The sequence below is a fragment of the Lepidochelys kempii genome, chromosome 7 (genome assembly GCF_965140285.1).
Source record: "Lepidochelys kempii isolate rLepKem1 chromosome 7, rLepKem1.hap1, whole genome shotgun sequence".
In the NCBI taxonomy this organism is placed as follows: Eukaryota; Metazoa; Chordata; order Testudines; family Cheloniidae; genus Lepidochelys; species Lepidochelys kempii.
In genome coordinates, this window is record NC_136386.1 from 66,490,473 (window position 1) to 66,505,735 (window position 15,263).

At 44.0% G+C, this 15,263-nt stretch overlaps 1 protein-coding gene across 1 annotated transcript in view; it reads left to right on the forward strand.

Annotated features, from left to right (window-relative positions):
- The first annotated feature begins 3,885 nt into the window (after positions 1-3,885).
- ZMIZ1 (zinc finger MIZ-type containing 1) overlaps positions 3,886-15,263 on the forward strand; it is a 472,315-nt gene continuing 460,937 nt past the window's right edge. Inside the window, 1 exon segment of the mRNA XM_073353233.2 lies at positions 3,886-4,150. The gene's annotated coding sequence lies outside the window, so the exon portion shown is untranslated.

Sequence of the window (15,263 nt, forward strand, 5' to 3'; positions counted from 1 at the left end):
TCCCCCCCATTGTTGACCCACACTGAGCTTCACACACAGCAGACACTGTGGCAGCCCAGGCTTGTAGCCCAGGGCGGGGGAGTGACGAGGCAGCAAAGGATACCGAGCCCTCCGGCCAGCCTCACAGCAGCGGAGAGTCACAGTTCCCCACAGAGACCCCCGTACCTTCTCCCTCACGCAGAATGTGCCGCGCCGGCACATTAGGCTCGGTGAATATGGTCCCTGCCTAGGAGACTGCAGTGTGTGCTGGGTGTGCGGAAGCTGACCCGCTCTTATTTGCTCCCCCAGTGGTGCCCCAAATTTTCAGATGCCCTACCCCAGAGCCCACACTCTAACCCTCTGCCCCAGCCTGGTGAAAGTGAGTGAGGTGGGGGGATGTAGTGGGCATGGGCAGGGCCTCAGAGAATGGACAGAGCAGGGGCAGGAGTGTTGGGTTTTGTGCAATTAAAAAGTTGGCAACCCTACTAAATGCCTTTTAAAAATCTGGCCCTCTGGGGCTGAGTACCCCCCCCCCAACTGATACCTATGAGAGCTGCAGGTTGCTGATGCAAAACCCATTGAAATCAATTGAAATATTTCTCTTGACTTCATGGTGCTTTGGATCAGTTCTATGCACTGAGCACCTCTGACACTCAGGCCCTGGGTGTTCCAAAATGGTGCCCAGCAACTGCAGCACCCAAACTCTGAGGACCCATTTCAAAATTTAAATCTGCTGCTGCGCACACTTTTACGCTTGGAAATTTTGCCCTTGGAAGTCAGTAAGCAACGACACCCCCAGGTGAAGCTGAATAGGTGCTTAAGGGGTCCGAAGGTAGTGGGTTATCTCAGGGGATTCCTGAGTGCCAAGCCCAAGGTCACGCACGTGGAGAGAGAGACACAGAATAAGAGCCTAGATCTTCTAGGTCCTACTCAGATGCTCTGATCACAAGATGCATCATCCTCCCTTTCTGTTACTGACCCAGCAGAGCAACGTGGGAAAAAGGAGCTTGGCCCTTCACAGCAAGCACCCTGTGGAATGAGCACCATGGCAATTAATGGAACTACTGCAATGTTTTTTTTCAACAATCAAATAATCTAGGGCCATCTGGTGTGTGGTGTCTGGAGTCTAGGCTGGTGGCCGAAGTGGGGCCCGACCCTGCACCCCCCTGCTCACAGGTATGGCTTATGCTGGTGAGTAAGAGCCTGCAGGAGCGGACCTGTTGGGGGCAAGAGCTGTGTCCGCCTCCAGGCCTATGCAGCGCCAGCAGCTGCCTTGAGCAAATAAGATCAAGGCTCCAAACAGCCCCAAAGCGGGTCGGTTCCCGCACCCCGGTGTGAGTGGCAGCCAGGCACAGCGGGGCTGGTCCTGCAGCGGGGCGCGGCCCCTTTAAGGCGCGGAGCAGCAGAGAGCCCCGCGCTGCGTGTGGCGGTGGGGCCGAGGGGGGAGCAGCAGCGGCGCGGTGCGTGTGTCAGCGCGGCTGGCACCGGCATTGTTCCCTGACGTCACTCCGCCAGCCCTGCCGCCGCGGCTGCGGCTGCCGCTGCTCTCAAACTTGTCTTTGTTATTCAGCGCTCTCCGGCTGACACGGCGGCTGCCTGCAAAACGCGGCGCCCGGAGTGGCCGCGCAGCACCTGGACGGGAGCTTCCTCCACGCACGCACGCTGCTCCCCGTTACGACAGCGCGGGCCTCTAGCAACATGCCGCTCGTTTCCCCCCGCTGGGGCCCTCCGGATCTCCCCGCCTGTTGTACGTTGCAATAGCGCCGAGCTCTGCGCCCCGTATTTCTTCCCAAGTTTCCCTAGCTATAGAGGGGACCTGCTGGCGGGGATTTATTATTTACACAGCTGCATGTGGCTGGCGCTTTGCAGGCGCGTCAGGAGACACAGTCCCTAGCCGAAGGCGCTCGCTCTGTGCATTAAAGGCTCTCTACGCCGTCTGGTTGGTCTGCTGCAAACACGGTCAGAGGGGTAAGGGGAGGCAGAAAGCACACTGGGTTGGGATCAGGGGAAAGCACTAAGACCCTTCCTTCGGTGGGGTAAATTTGGGAGAGGAACGTGGGAAAAGCAGCGAGGAGCTCAGGTGAGGTTACTTTGGGGAAACAGGAAAAAAACCACTCAGGGATTGATCAAAAGCCCCCCGAAGTTAATGCCCAGGCTTCCACTGACCTCAATGATGGACTTTGGCTCAGGTCTTGACAGCATTAGTTAAAGTGAAATGAAAAGCAGGGAGAAGAACACTAGGTTAGACGGATTTTGGTGGGGGCGGGAGAAGATGGGGCTGCACTTTTTGAGAGTTAATAACAGCAACAAGAACATGAGGAGGTTAAATTTTGGTTTGATGAGCGATTTATGTTTTAGGAAGCAGGCTGGAGAAGAGAAAGCGGCAGTTAAGGGTATGACCCCTCCCCTACCAATCAACCCTGAATTCCTACTCGCCCTTCTCCTTACAGACAAAACACCCCCGTAAATAAGCACCACTGAAATGGGTTAGGGAAACAATTGCAGTCGTTAGTCGGCATAAGTGCAAAAGTGTTTCCACGGTAAATAGTGCAATGTGAATAGAGTGCAGTTTGATAAAAACGTAGTCCCTCCCCCTTCTAGTAACCCGACATCCTTTAAATACTAGATCTCTTTCTCCTCCTCCAACAACAAAATAAATCCGAGCCGATGAAGAGCTCTATGGCACTGTTTAAATTGCTTATCTTAATTGCATAATCTAACAAACCCCATTGGAACCGGAATGAATATATTAGGCTTATTAACAACTCATCATAAAATATTGATTGTCCTGGAAGTGTTTTGTCGGGGGAGTTGTATTTAGAGGATTGGTGCTGCTAATAACAAGAAATTGTCCTTGTCTTTTCTTAGTGAAAATCACGCTGGATTTGCTCTTTTTTAAAAAAACAACAACAAAACAACAACTCACCCTCTATTATTTTTGCTATTCGATTGATCCGCCTAGCAGTAAGGTCTGAGAGCCCATCTTAAGGCCCCGAGATTTGCAGTGACATGGTCAAAAAGTGGGGAGGACAACTCATTGAACTGAGGGCAAGGAACACGATCAAACTTTGAGGGACAATTGGACACCCGCATCCGGAGTGGTTGCATTTAAAATAAAAAACAGCCCCTCCTCTTTTTTTCTGTTTTCCCCTCCCTCTTCCCTAAGCCGTCCTTCTTGGGAGAAGCTTGTGCGTGTAGTGAGACCGCCACTCCTCTTCGGGCTGGAGATGGTTAGTTGGGGCTGCTACTGGCAGTCAGAAAGCTCTCCTAAGGAACGATTCCATTCTCTTGCTAACCCTCGAAAAGCTTCTCTCCTTCCCCACCAGAACAGGGAGTCTTTTCTCCGTGGGGCTAGGAGGGGAATCCAGCGCTCCTCTCTATCGGTTCCTTTATCCCTTCCTTCCTGAATCATTAGTGCTGCTCGGCTTGAAAATAAAAACCCACAGAGCTAATGTAAAGTGAAACGCATCAAAAAGGCAAAAGAGCTTGAACCTTGCAACCAGCCATTGAGTAGTCTGTCTCCTCCATCCAGTCTTTCTCCAAATCCGGGCAAAAATCCCCGTTGAGGAGAACATAAACTGGGGCAGCATTGCACGCTTTTAATTACATAAATTCCAGAGTGGGGATCCCCCCTCTTCAGCAATATCAAAACGCAGAGGGGAGGATAGTCCCATGCGTTCACTCTCTAATCTGGGATGGTTTGCACTGCACGCTATTCACTAGGATTAAGAGGAAGTTTGTGGGTTTTTTTTAAATCGTGTAAAATAATATTTTTATTTTTAACTTTATGGGATGCGGGGAGGGAAGAGAGGGGGCGAGAATAGAGAGCGAGGGACAGAACATCCCTACAGGAGGCAGCTCCCTTTCAGATAGGAATCTGGGACAGATTTTGCCAACAGCCACAAAGCATGGCCCTTTGGTAATAGAATAGCCAATGTAATTTGACACTTCAACTTGCTGTGCTCTCTGCTAGTTGATTCACTTACTCACCCACTAACATTGAGCTCCTTTTCACTGTCTGTATAGGGGGGGAGCAGGAGAGAGAAACCGCTTTTAAATGAAAAATATTTTAAAAGCACCTGAACAGAGCTGCCAATCAGCTGGGGAAAGAGGATTTTTGCTGCCTGCTTCCTTATTATATTTCTTACTGCAAGCCTGCTGTGCAATCTAGGTAAGTTTCGTGTCTATTTCAGTCTTACGTTCACACCTCCCTGTGTTTGTGACCGGGCAAGGATTGTGTCTTGAATGAGGCGAAACAATGGAGTAACCAAGCTAAGGAAATATATATGTGTGTATATATATATAGAGAGAGAGAGAGAGAGAGAACATTTGTTTTTATAAGATAAGAAAATGTGTGAAGACTTCTTAAGGGACAGGTTGTATCTGTGTGTCTGGAAAAGGAGGAGAGGAGAAGGGGGAATGAGACAGAAAAAGAAAACAGGAGATCCAGCGGAAAAGGAAATTCCTTGCCTTTTTGTGATTGTAGCGAATAGAGATTAAGGAGCCAGAGTGTTTTATATTATGTGGGTGTGGGGCTCGGATCACTCCCCCAACCCCTTTGAGCTGGGGAGGGAAGGGGCTAGTGTTGGGGAAATAGGTGTCTTGTGTGAAGTGACTGTAAAAGGAGGAATCCTTGAAAATTATAGCAGAAGGGGAAAGGATCTTTCGTGTTGTAGATCTAAGTTTTAAAAGCTGAAACAATGAGGCGAATTAGGCATGCCTGAGAGAAAGAGAGCGAGCGATCTTGTGCCATAAAAACAAAGGAGGTTTTAAAATAATCCGGATAGCTTCTGTTTTCTGGCCAGTTTACCTTTCCTGACTGCTCCGGTTGTGCACCGACAGGCTCGTAGTCAATCGAGCTGGCACTGAAGAATCTTTGGGGGTAAGGGGTGGGGAGAGGACGGTTGTAATAGCAAAGTATTTTTTCGGGGGGAGGGAGAAAGCGTGTGTGTGTGGAGGGGGGATCGGGCATGTTTTCCGGGCTTTGGGAAGCTTGCCTGAGTGTAAATTCCTTGTGTCTGGGTTTTGAAAGCCAGTTGGGACTGGGGCCTCTCTCAATCACTAGGCAGGAGTAGTCTCTCTCTCTCTCTCTCTCTCTCTCTCTCTCCTGTGTACATCTGTCCAGGAAGCTGGGGGGGGGGGGGGGGGGAGAGGGGCCGATTGAAAGAACCCAGCTCCTGCTTTCTTGCCATTGTGAAAAGAAAAAGGAGGGAATCGTTTTCACGGGAGACTGGTTGAGCTAGCTGCAGTAAAAGGGAGAATGCCAGCCAGTTAAAAGACACTTAAGGAATGTAAACATAAAAATAGGAGCCATCTAGTCATGCTGTATTCCTTGCTCTAATCATCTGGGATGGGGTTCTCCAGGTTGATTTTCTGGTGGGGGTGGGGGAGTGGAGATGTAAAAGGAGGAACGGGGAAGTTGTTACTATACCCATTTTTCTACACTGCAAACTTTTGTTTTACACGTGTATAGTTTAATTTCAATCCTACTTTGGAGTCTGTGGTGGAAAGCATAAGACTAGTTTTTTGAGTTAAGTTCCTTCTGTAACTGCAGACCTCATTCATATGCTTAATAAAACTGATGTGTATAATGGCGAAAACATAACAAATTGCTCTGATTGTGGGTCTTACTAACTGGTCCAGGCAGCTGGACTGAGAATTAGAAACTACCACATATAGGTAATTTATTGAGACTGAAGATAATTCTAAGCAATAGCCCTGCATTACTGTCTGATTGTGCAGAGTGTATATTCTTTTTGCTTCAGTTAATAATCTGCAAACGGCTTAATGGCTCTGTGTAGTGACAGAGGAATTGGTTTTCTCCATTTACTTCAGCAGGCCTGAGTAAAGCTGGTATTCTGACTGCTTTTTTCAATGCATTGACATGAGGGAGGAGGATTTAACTTGGCAGCCTGAACAAATGCTCTATCAAAGGTTTCCTAAGAGACAGTAAGAGAGTCGGTGGGAGATGAATGACCTGGGGTAGTTTTAGGGTGCTACCTATGCAAGCTTTCTTTTAAATATGAAATGGCCATTTAGAACCCTGAATAGAACTGTGTGCATCAGAAAGGCAACAGGCTTATAAAATTTAAAAGGGCAAAAGCCCATTAATGCTTTGGCAAAGCTCTGGCTCTGGCCTCTGGTTGAGTAGTTCCAACTGCCTTGAAGTGCCAGAGCTTTTAAGGAATCTTTAGCAACAGCTTCTCTATAGCTGCAATATGGAACTTGGCCTTGTAAATTGGAAGGTTAATGATGCAGTCTCCTCCTCTCCAGACAGGAGAATGGGGGGTGGGTATAGGATATGGATGCAAAGGTAAAAAAAAAAAAAAAAGCCCCATGATAAATGATTAGGCAGGGCTCTTGCTAATGAAAGACTATTCCAGCTATAATACTTGTGCAATAATTTTGCACTGTGGCAAAAGTTCTAACCCGAAATTAATATACAGGCAACCGAGGAAAAGTTTGACAAAGAGGTTCAGCAAAATTATACACTTAGAACTACTAACAGTCTTTGGGAGAATTAGGCTTAATCTAGCAGACAACAGAGTTGGTCTCTGCCTCAAACTTGCACCCCCTTCTTTTGATCGAGGGAAGTTTACTATGGCATCAATCTTCTCTTGGCGGGGCCTGATTCAGGTTTATGAATGCCAGAAGACTTGCGCTGACCTTTTTCTGTTCAAGTCGAGGATGTTGAAACACCAGCCATCAAACAAAAGACACATTGAAAGCAAGATCTGCAATAGAGCACGTGTGACTTTGAGGCTGGTTGAGTGCATTTGGTGACACTGTTTTCTTCTGAGTTCGGGTGGGAGTTGGGGAGATAAAAGGCCATTTATTAAAATGAGATTGTGGAAAAAAATGACTTAAAATAATGTTAACACCCCGAATTAGAGGACACAATTTTGCTTTTGTTAAAAATCATTACATTTTTAGTTTCTTCAAAATTCTGAGGCTAAGGAAGGAGACTACAATGTTTTTCCTCCTGAGTGCAAAAATGATATGAATTTTGAAGTATCTAGCCTGTATATTTTTTAAAAAAATAAAAATTGTTTTAAGGAACAAGAGAACTGAAATTCTAGAACTGCCTTTTTAGGATGTAAAAAGAAGAACAAAATAAAAAAATTGCTCAGGATTTAATTGCTGGATCTGTGGTTTTGCCCTATATTAAAAGTAGTTCTTGTCTACTTTGTAGGCTAAGCTTAAAGGAGATTTTATTTTCATTGAAAAATAAAAAACAGAGCCAGTGAATTTAGTATTTCATTTGTCTGTCTCATGCATGTCAACATGAATGGATGCTTTCATTGTTTACAGCGGCTAAGGTCCACAACACCTTAAATAAAATGTAATGTTTTCAAAAATTGAGTCTATGGCAAAGGCACAGTTAAAACTTTGTTTGGGAAAGAACCATGTTGCCGGACATCTATACCGTGCATGTTTTGAAGCGTCTGAAATCATGAAAACTGGATATGAGTGTGGTGTAGAACTTTGTTTTCCAAAATATTGTACCACTCAAAAGATAATAGTTATTTTTTCCTGTTACTTAAAGGACTTTTTTTAATACTCAGAAAGGTTTACAAGGAGTTGAAGTGATGGAATTCTAGGTACCATATGTTTCCATTCATAACTTTTCTCGGGAGTTGCCTGCCCTTTTCCCTATATCTCTTCCACTTTTTATAGTTTCCAAACTCATGGATGGTAATTACATCAGTGACACTACAGTTGATTCAAAGTTGGCTGGTCCCTAGCAACTTGACATGTGTGTTATCTGCCAGGAAAGCTTGGTTTCTCACTGTAAACTGGAAAAACTGACAAGTTTGTTAATTTGGTTTTTTGTTTTGCCTTCTCTCTTGCTAACATGTGCCCTAGCATTTGGAGGCAACAGGCGCCGTGTATTTCCAAGTTACCCGGAGTACAGTGTGTCTTGAGGAGTGAACATAAGGGTGGCCCAGGATCCACTAGTTTTTGGCCATCATGGCATAACAACTTGGGGAATCAAACAGTGCAGAGAGTAATCTAGTTATTGTTCTACCTGTAAAATCTGTTTTATACATACCTGGGACTGCAATTGGTGCCTGTGGTAGCGAATCTGACCACTGTGCAATTGACTAATTTGTTTCCTCCTAGTTATACCAATTTCTTTGAAATCCTATACAGTATTACTGTAAAGACATGGAGAGAATATTGCTGCAGAGTTGAGAATTGGTTTATGATTGCACTCATCAGCTACTGTGCTGACAAGACTTCTTTATCCATTTAAGATGTTGGTTTGTTTTTTAAAGAGGAAGCATATTTCATCAAGATGTAGTACAAAGCAAATATGCATGGGGTATATCCAGTAGTTCAATATGGTAGGAGCATTTTGTTGTTTCACTGATCTTTGTGTGAATCTGAACTTCTCTGCTGACATAAGGCTAGGCAGTGTTAGTGGAGCTAGGAATAATTTATTCTTCAAATGGGTGTCTTTTTGGTTTAAAAACAAAAGGTTTGCAAATCCAAGTGTTACTTTGTCATATTGATTTTATTCCTCTCTCTTCCCCCAAAGCAAAAACTTCTTATTTAGCAATTTTTTTTGTTTACATTGGATTTTATAGAACAATCTGCATTTAGGTTGGTTAATTTTAGGAGGTTTTTAAAGGGGTTGTAGGTTGCAAGAGAAATGTCCAGGTGAGGAGGTATAATGGATCATCCTAGTTTGACTGTTGGAGGCAGTAGTGTATTATGAGAGTAGATAGAGATGGTCTTAGGCTTGGTCATGTGATGCTTTGTTTCTAATAGGTTGAGATGCATTGAAAATGGAGTGGTTTTTACTCCTTGCAAATGTTGGGCTCAGATTATATGAGCACAGTGGTACAACTTTCTCCCAAGGAGAGAAGGAGGAAAAATATTGTAGACAGTACTTTTTGAGTGGAAGAGAGAAAACTGTCTTGTATAGGTCCGTAGTCTGCCTAGCTGAATTATCCAGCCCATGGTAATATAAATTAACTTTAATCAGAGGGAACAACCCAAATCTGCAAGGAACATACCCCTCTGAGTAACTCAGAAATGTTCATTTGATTCAAGCTGTCTTATGTTCGCATCAGCTGAGATAATTATACCTTTCAAACCTGCATATGGGGTAAAAACAGTAGCTTATATTCCTATCATTCAATTCTGGAACAGCTGGCTCCAATTGTTTCTGAGGTGAGGGAATGATAGCTTACTTTTTAAAGGTGGCTCTAAAGGGCTAAAAACAAAATAGATCCATATGGCCTTTGTAATGATAGTTCAATAATTCAGGCTGGGTGTTTTGTTATTTAATAATGTTAGCATTCAAGTGGTCACATCTAAACTATCAAGTTAACGCTTCATTAAAATGAATATGGGAAATTTATCCTTTTGTTGATACTGTGTCTCTTTGACGCTACAAAGATGCAGTGAATTGCTTCACAAAGTAAAGGTGAGCCTATTGGTTCAATCTAGGTAGGATTTTTTTTTAAATATAAAATCCCTTTACTATTCATGGCACTACAGATATCTGTGGAAGTACCATAAATCTGTGGATTTGGATTGCCCCTACTGTTCACTGTTTGTCTGTGTAAGGAGCTTGCTATTTGATTTTCTCCTGACTAAATGTTTATATGTCAGCGGATGGTGGAGAGTCGATTTATAAAACAGATGTCATAATACTAAGACGTCCTTCTCCAGATATATGCAGCCTTGAATTTTCTCTCTCTCTCTCTCTCTCTCTTTTTTCATACACCGCTTATAAACTATTCTGTGGCTCCCTGCCCTGCTGGCAGAACTGTTACTATCTCCTTTGCAATAGAACCATATTTCAGTTTCTCAGTACTGTATTGAGTGCAAGATCAGAGGCATTCTTGGTTGCTCTGAGCCTTCTTTACCGTGCTAAGGCTGTGGCGAGGTAGAACTAACTTTGGCTGGCCCAGCTTCCATGTATATTGTGGGTGCAGACTCAACTGGTTGCTCAGATTTTTGTTGATTGTCAAGGGCACATGTTTTTATCTTACTACTCTCCACAGCAGCCACTACTTCCTGAAAGCTTAACGTAAGGTAGGAACGGGGAGCAGTACCAAACTAGATATTAATAAATGTATCTACTGAAAATTAGCATGAGAATGAAGCCAGCAGACATTATATACCTTCCATACAGCGTGATATGAAATCAACATGGTAATTTTCTAATCACTGTGTCTGGCCTCTTGAAACTGCTTCTTGCCTCTGCTATTGTAAACCATGTGTAAGAAATCACTGGAGGAGGTAATGGGGGGTGGGAGGGGGAGAGGGGAAGGAGCTGTGTGTGTAAACAGTCTCCTGGCGAGTTATTTCACAAGCATAAGTCAATCTGGACCAGGATGGTATTAATTGAGGGGTACTAACCGGTCTATCTGCTTAATACACAAATGCATACAGTGTATATAAATTGTGCCCTGATCTTGTTACAGTTTTCTGTACCTGGTGAAATATTATCTGCCCTTGTTTTGTAAGGACCTTTTGCTTAACAGCTTAACACACTTGTTGGCAGAGGGGACTTGGAGGGGTGAAATAAATGGAGAAGTGCATTGGAGTTTATTTGTTTGTGCATGTCTGTGAGACTGCAGAGTATGATGATTGACTGGCTGACAAAGCCAGTGTTATCAGTCTCCTAGGGGTTTCCAGATAGTCTCATAACTAATCAGAGCAGTTTGTTTATTGGGGCTTCAGTGACACAGCTATATGACAGAACGGTAAGGGCTTCAGTTGGCCATTTAGTAGGAAAAAACAATTCCTCTGATAAATATCTGCTTGTCTCATGGCTGTGCTCCTGTTACCCTCTGAGAACAGAAGAGCTTTTCAGCCTGCTCTGAAATGTACACCTTCTGCGCCTTAGCCAGCAGTTTTTAAAGTGTAAGCGTCTCTTCTCTTTTCCTTGTTTAAACACCCACCCTCCCCAAATACAGTCAGCCTGAGCTTTCTGCCTTCCTCTGTTAATAGGTCATGACTGGGTGATAGTGCTACTATAGTTAAGGTTAGGAGTACTAGTGGCACCTTAGAGACTAACCAATTTATTTGAGCATGAGCTTTCGTGAGCTACAGCTCACTTCATCGGATGCATTCAGTGGAAAATACAGTGGGGAGATTTATAAGGTTGAGACTAGCTTACTGTTTAACAGCTGGTTTTTCTAAGTGCTTTGAAATCCACATCCTTACTTGGATTGTCTTGAAAATTGTGTGCCTCATGAGAATCCAGGGAGGGTTAATGGTCCAGATCTGAGATCTTTTGAGCAAGGTGTTCCTGAAATACAGTCCCCACCCCGCCTCCTAAAAATCACATGATTCAAAATTTTACAGTTCTTAATGCTCCCCCAAACAGACACACATATTTGAAGCTCAAATGATGTCTCTGATCCTCCCCCGTCTGGTACCACACACTTGCAGTTGATTTCAGTTTGGCATCCTCATGGCACCTCCTACTATAGCAGGAGGCATGAAGGAGCCAGGAAGAGGGCAGAACAGGTAGATGAATGGCAGTGAGGTATGCAGTGTTCTTGTAGCCAGGCCAGTTCCAGGATATTACAGATACAAAGTGTTTGAGCAGCAGTGAGGTGTTCCCCAGGTGATCTCCTTCTGCCCTCCCATCATGGCCCCCTCACTGCTACCATCTCCTGAAAAAACAAGGGTAATTCACTGCCCAGAAATGGTTAATGCAGGGTTGAGGTTGACCAGAGTGCCTCTTACCCCGTCAGGAAGTCGAATGCACCTATACTTTAATCTATGAAAAATAGGAACTCCAGAATTAAAGTACTGCCAGTTGTGGCCTGCACCCTTAACTCTGCCCTCTTTTGAATGACACCCCAGCCCACCCCGACAGATAATATTGCAGCACTCTGTCCTTCCAGGTGATACGGAACACTCCAGGGATAGGAGCTGAGTACAGCAGTAGAAAATGTGATGCTGTGTCCTCATTAAGGCAAAAGTTATATTTAGGGTGGGTTTAGTGAACACCAGCTGGCCGTGCCAGGCCTATACCCCAGCATTTCACCCGTTCAGCACAAACCACCTCAGAGTTGGCAGATGTTACCTGGAACATCACCCAAACTTACCTCTTTCCTGTAATGTATTATCATGTATGCTTGCAGCTTGCTACAAATCCCTATGGCAACAACAGACCATTGTGCTCTTCTGCCCACACAACCGACATAACTCAACACAGAAAGGAGGGGCCCCGGATCCATTTGGGTGCAGATGCACCTTTCCTCATATCACAGTATGAGCTGTGGCAATCTACAGCAAGTATCCCTGCACCAGTCAATACAACTGCTAATACCACACTGAAGAGCTGTTGGAGCAGTGTGCAGACAAATGAGAGAATACAGTTCTGTGGGACACAGCCAACCACTTAAAATAGCATATTCACTTAGTTATTCCTAGTGTCTTCCTATTATAAGTGCAGCCCTGGCTGAAACATACTTACGCTTTGTCACCAGTGGCTCTTGCCAGCTCCAGGGGGCAGAACTGAGGTTGTGGGGAGGGATTGGTGTGTACCTTGACTATGTATTCCCTGGTTTCCTGAGGTTTCAGGATAGGTGCACTCAACGTTCTGGAAAGGAATGAGGCACTGTCAGGCAACCTTAACTGTGTGTTAAGGAAGCTTTTGGACAGTGACTTAAGTTGGGCTTAATGAGAAGATTCCTTTCTCACAGTGAGGTTTTTAAGAGCTCGCCTTTTCTGCCTCCAAATTTAATAACGTTAAAGCAAAACAAAGCCTTTATAGTCTGGAACAGGCTCTTTTTTCAAGAGCTGTAATGTTTTCAATTAAGTATCACACACAGCATGGTCTCAACACAAACCTTAAGGATTCCACAGGATTGTAGTTGCTCATAAGATTTTGGCCGCCTTAGTGGCCACAAATTGGAATGCTTATCTATAAGAAAAATTTGCCTAGAGTGTGTTTCTGGTTAAGAGGCAGTATGAGAATGCTGGCTACCAGGGTAAGAAGTGTGTGACAGTAAAGAGCCATCACTGTTAAAAGCGGGAAAGTGTTCATAGGTCAACAGAAATCCCATCTGGCTGTCTTTTCCTCTTCCCAAGGGGGAAAAAAACATTAAAAATAATTTTGAGACTTCCTCAGTGGCATTACGTTCTTAATAGAACAAATTATAAATGAGAGAGAGGGTTTCTTCTGCTGCAGTTTGCAGGGGGAAAGAAGAACGATGTGACTGTCATAAGGTCTACCTGATTTCTTTGTGTCCTTCCTACAATTTCTATGTTTGTTTAATACTCTTATAACTCTTTTCCCAACAATAGGATCACAGGAGTTAATTTGTTTACAACAGGTGCACAGCTTACTCTGGCTGTCCTTGCAGCAACCCTGTGCCTCCCCCAAGCATTTTCAAAGAAAGCTTCCTCTTTTTGTTCTGCTGCAGGTTGATGCACTTTTACATTTGATTTAACAATTTGTATCTAAGATTGGAATGCTCCTTCTAAAAGGAACCTGGTTTAGTGAACTTTCTTCTGACAATGCTTCTTTGATTATTATATCTCTTCAATCCAACTTTATTAAAGAACTTTATGAACTTTAAGTACACCTCATGATGGCACTGCTATGTAGGTATTATCCCCATTTTATAGAAACTGAGGCACTGCGAAGTAGTTCCTTGTTTGTGAACGCTGGGTGCAGATAGAGTATACAGTTACTGAAAACTCTAATGCAACTTAACTGTGGACTCCCTGCTGCTCCACCATAATAAAATCTGCATCTTTGTGCACTCCTAACCAATTCATCGTTTCTGCTGCTCCTCCCCAATAGCCCTCTTATCTGACAAGCTTTTAAAACTGCTTGTGGTGGTTCTTCAAATGACCTGTGTAAGGAGTGTTGAAAATCAAGAGACTGAATGGGGAAGAAATATTTGGTCAAACTTTTTTAAACTTTTGTTTTTTGTTAACACACATAAAGCTCTAATGTGCAATGAACAGTTGGGAGAAAGGACATCGTTGTTAACTATCTCACACCCACATCTTTCAGTTATGGTGTAAGAGCTCACTTCAGTCATCCGCGGCCTACAAGAAGTCTTCTAGCAAAATCTCTAGTGAGGAATCTCTCCACTATGGCAGCTCTGGCCGGGCTGGGCTGGGCCGGTCCGGGGGAGGGGCTCCTCTCTCCAGCAGTTCCAGAGGGGCTGGGTTGGGCCGGGCCATGGGACATGTGCGGCCCTAAATAGCCTGCTGCATGGTCTTGCAGTTTACAGGGAACCTAGCGTCTAAGGTATAAGTGCAAGCAAAGAAAAACCCATTCAGACTTTGTTTATACTTCATAAAGAAGCATGAGGCAGACACAAGCCCAATATTTTTTAAAATCTTGTGCTGGTGACTTTGAATTGTAATCTCCGTGTCAGGTCTGTGTGCTAGGACTTACAGGGTTACATTTTCCACGGTGATAGGCACCTATTTTTAGGATTATTATTTGTGTTTTGTATTAAAGTAGAAATTGGGGATTGGGACTGCGTTATGATAGCCACTCTACAAACACATAGTAAAAGACAGTCCTTGCCCCAGAGAGCTTGCAGTTGATTAAAATAGATGTGGGCTCTCGGTATTTCAGAAAATCAGGCCTCTTTTAACTCAGACCACTGGTTTGACAGGCAGAGGGGTATGGTAGTAATTCTAGTAACTTTCTTTTGTAACTCCCTGAAATACTAATAAATATTTTTCTGTCAGGACTGTCAGAATACACAGTGGTGTGGTGTGTAGCTTTTACTGGCACTGGTTTGAATTGACCTACATAACTGACCAGTTGCAAAGCCATTTGATAATAATGAGGACATCTTAACCACCTGCTGATAAAATCTGTAAATCAGACCACATGCCATCATATATTCCCTGTGTGTGCGCGCATAGTATTGTGTATGCAGTTTTGCATTATGTATGTTTTGTGCTTTAAACTCTGGATCTTTTGGTTTCATCAATCTGGAAGTCCTCTATGCAGGATTCCGATTCACTCTAAAGGAAATTGTGCATGCAAATGGTTGAATTCCAGGATCAGGACCAGAAAAGGCAAGAGCCCTTGTATGTTGCAGCTTTATTGTGATAATCTGTTCTGCTGTAGAAGATGGAGAAAAATTTGCTCAGAAGCATTTATTTGGGAAGCTAAAAAACTAGGACCTTATCTGGCATAGATTTAAATAAGTGAAAGTGGCACTGATTTGGTAATATCATTGACACAGATTAAAAGCAGAGGGTATGAAAGTAAACTGCTCTGTAGGAACTGTAGTCTGAATAGATGACATCTGAGTCTATTTATCCATGCT